The sequence below is a fragment of the Chrysochloris asiatica genome, unplaced genomic scaffold (genome assembly GCF_000296735.1).
Source record: "Chrysochloris asiatica unplaced genomic scaffold, ChrAsi1.0 scaffold00036, whole genome shotgun sequence".
In the NCBI taxonomy this organism is placed as follows: domain Eukaryota; kingdom Metazoa; phylum Chordata; class Mammalia; order Afrosoricida; family Chrysochloridae; genus Chrysochloris; species Chrysochloris asiatica.
Genome location: NW_006408554.1, coordinates 7,544,412 through 7,548,096, shown reverse-complemented (window position 1 = coordinate 7,548,096; position 3,685 = coordinate 7,544,412). Strand labels below are relative to the sequence as shown.

The following is a 3,685-nucleotide window of genomic DNA, read 5'->3' as shown; positions in this document are numbered from 1 at the left end:
ACAGCTGCAAACATTCATTAATAATGGGACCATAGAATGTATGAAATATGAATCTAGGAAAATTGGAAATCATCAAAATGGAAATGGAGTGCATAAAAATCTATACCAAGGCATTAGTGAGCTGAAATGACAGGTATTGGCCATTTTGAATTGGAAATTAATATGTTTTACTAAGCTGAAAATGACTAATTGAAAAGGAATGGTGTCACATTCATCATCAAAAAGAGTATTTCAAAATCTCTCTTGAAGCAATGCTGTCTGCAACAAGACAATACCCATATACCTACAAGGAAGAACTTTTAGTACCGCTCTTACAAAAAATTAATACATTAACCACTAAAGCCAGTGGTGATGAAACTGGAGAATTCTACCAATTTCTTCAGTCTGAAATTGATCAGACATACAATCAAGATGTATTGATAATTACTGGCAATTGAAATTCAAAAGCTGGAAACAAAAAGGAAGAACTGGTATTTAGATTAGATGTCTTTGGTGACAGAAATGATGCTGGGGATCCATTGACAGAATTTTGCAAGACCCATGACTTATTCATTGCAAGCACCTTCTTTTAACAATGTAAAAGGTAAAACTACATACATGGATCTCACCAGATGGAACATACAGGAATCAAAGTGATTATATTTATAGGAAGACAAAATTGAGAAGCTCAATATCATCAGCCAAAATAATGCCAGGGGCCAACTGCTCCTCTAAAAGTTCAGACTGAAGTTGAAGAAAATTAAAACAAGTCCATGAGAGCCAAAAATGTGACCTTAAAGATACTCCAATTAAATTTAGAAATTATCTCAAGAGCATATCTGATGCATTATATACTAATGACCAAAGACCAGAAGAGTGTGGGATGGCATTAATATCACGTCATCCCACAAGAAAAAGTTCATTAAAAAGAGAAAACTGGATGTCATAAGAAACTCTGAAACTTGTGTAGAGAAGCTAAATAGAGTGGAAGAAAATGATGAAGTCAAAGAGCTGAACAGAAAATTTCAAAGGGCAGCTCAAGAAGGCAAAGTAAAGTATTACAATGAAATGTATAAAGATCTGGTATTTAAAACCAAAATGGAAGAACACAGTCAGCATTTCTCAAGCTGAAAGAATTGAAGAATAATTCAAGCCACAGGTTGCAATATTGAAAGATTCTATGAGCACAATATTGAATGATGCAGGAAGTATCAAAAGAATATGGAAGAGACTTCTGGCAAAATGGCAAACCAGGCAGATGCGCTACACAGATCCTCTACAGCAAAGACATGAAGGACCTAAAAAGGGACACATGTGAAAATCTGGCACCTTGAACTTCAGAAGAAAGGTTTGAGCGGTGGGTGGAGTACTTTCTGAAAAGAGAGGCCCAAACAGGGACAGCAAGAGAGGAAGAATGGTGGACGGGTGACCAGACGCGACTTGACCATCTTATGAGCAACTTTGGCAAGGGAAAGAGTCATGGGATTCACGTGTGCAAAAGAAAAGATGTGATTTCTTCTTTTTCCCCATGTCACCAGAAGTGTGGCCACTTCCCACCCTTATCCGCCCCCAGCACAGACCACTGTTCTCCAGGAGTTGGAAATTACATGACTGGGAGCCATACCAGCATGAGGTGGGGGCCACCTATGCAACTTTAGTTCCTGGATTCTTGTGGGCTCAGCTCTAGACCAGGAAAACCTGCAGAGCCTTCATACTAGCATGCATCCAATTACCCTGCCCTCAGCTTCCCTGTGGTCCTAACAGACACTGAATCCAGCTCCATCAAGGGTCCCCACTACTTCCGAAATGAGTGCCCTGAACATAGATAACACTGAAACCAGTAGGAACTCCATCTAGGGCCATGAACTGTGCTGTCAGATCCCTTCCACAGCCACCCTGTGAACACCTTAAATTGCAAGAGGCGCCCAGAGATTTCTCCCCTCCAGGTCCAACAACTGCACTGTTTGTTTTTACATGTATGACAAATTCACAATACCCTGGAGACAAAAGACAATTTTAGCTCACACTAAGAAACAAGTGAGACTGGCTCAAATAAATGACCAAGATGCAAAACCAGAAGACGTTTCTGAGAAAGAAAAGGGAATAGGAATAACAGAAAAAGAATTCCAAAGAATGATAATTAGGTACCTTAACAGGATCGATAGAGGCCGCCCTCCATAGTCTGGGTTTGAGGAAATGTTGAACGTGGGTCCCCTGTGCAGGGTTCACCGATATAGCGACCCTGCGTGATCTTTGGGTGGGACCTCAGAGGACAAGATGTGGGCCCCAGTAGCAGGGCTTCCTGCACAGCTGACCTTCCCAGTCTTTACCGGTGCTGGTCGCTTTTATGTTTTGGCTTCCAGAATGGCGACGCGGAACAACTTACCGAAGGTCCCACGCAGAGGCATGTCTGACTCTCGCCTGCTACCGTTGCCTTGCCCTGATATCAAGGAATCATCTTTGTGGGTGTCTAAGTGTTGTTTAGACCATCACCGTTATGTAATCAGTTAGAGATTGGCTGAGACCTTAGCGCAGATCCTGCAAAGAAAACAAAAAGCTCCCCAGTTAGTCCTGGAATGCAATCCTAGTCCTGGAATCCTGACCCAAGTATTACTTAAAACTGGCGCCACAGTGGCTGTCCTTGAAAGTGACAGAACTTTTATTCCACATTTGGAGTCCTTAGGAAAAAATCTGAATGGACAACTAGATGTGGTCCACTGTGACTTCTTTAAATTGGATCCTAGAAATGGTACTCTAGTAAGACCACTTATTATGATTTTACAGGTGGTTTTTCAGAATTTGGGGATACAAGCATTTCCTTGGTCAGCAGGTATCCCTTTAAAAGTAATTGGAATCTTTCTAATTAAAAGTGAAAAAAAGGCACTGTGGGAACTTATACATGACTTCTCTTCTTGTACTTCTATATATAGATATGGACCAGTAGAATTAAATATGTTTGATACTGAAAACTAATGGCAAAACCCAAAAATATAAACTTGTATCAAGTATCAAGTGTCCTATGGCAAGTAGCTTATGACATTAAGCTTCTGCACATGGAACCTTGGTCATTGTTTGATTTCTACACCCAAAATGGGCAGCTAGAAAAAAACAAAGACAAAGCACAGGGACTTATCAGAACTCATACAACAAAACCTGCATTTTATTTGAATGACTCCTCATAGCAAGTTATTTACAGAAAACTTAACACCTATTAACTCTGATGTATTTTTTTCAAATGGTAAAGCAATGTTTTGGGAAGTGCAATGCCAAGCTAGTAGACCATTTACATTCATTAAGTCCAGTTGATGCAAAGGATATATTGATGCAAATAAGAAAACATGAAAATAACTAATATGTGCCTTAAGGACTTTAACCATCTTTTTGAAACTATAGAGTGTTCCAAAGATTATACCTATAAATGGCTGTGTGATGATATCATATTAGGGACAAGACCACCAAGAGAAGTTATTTATTGGAAATTATGACACAAATGAAAAAGTAATACATCTGAAAAGCCCATTTTTTTTAACTGAAGAGAATTGTTTTTCACAGACTAGACAAGTTATTTCTTTTAGACTTGACATCATTGATATATTGATACAACAATGACTGTTAAGTGTTTTCACAGCTGAATAAAACTAAACCTTCAGTTATTGTAAATTTGATCAGACTGAATTTTTCATTATGTTTTAAATTCCTGTCTACC

General features: G+C 39.0%; 1 pseudogene; it reads left to right on the top strand.

Moving 5' to 3' along the window:
* The first annotated feature begins 2,343 nt into the window (after positions 1–2,343).
* Positions 2,344–3,464, top strand: LOC102828126 (annotated as a pseudogene).
* Positions 3,465–3,685: the final 221 nt, after the last annotated feature.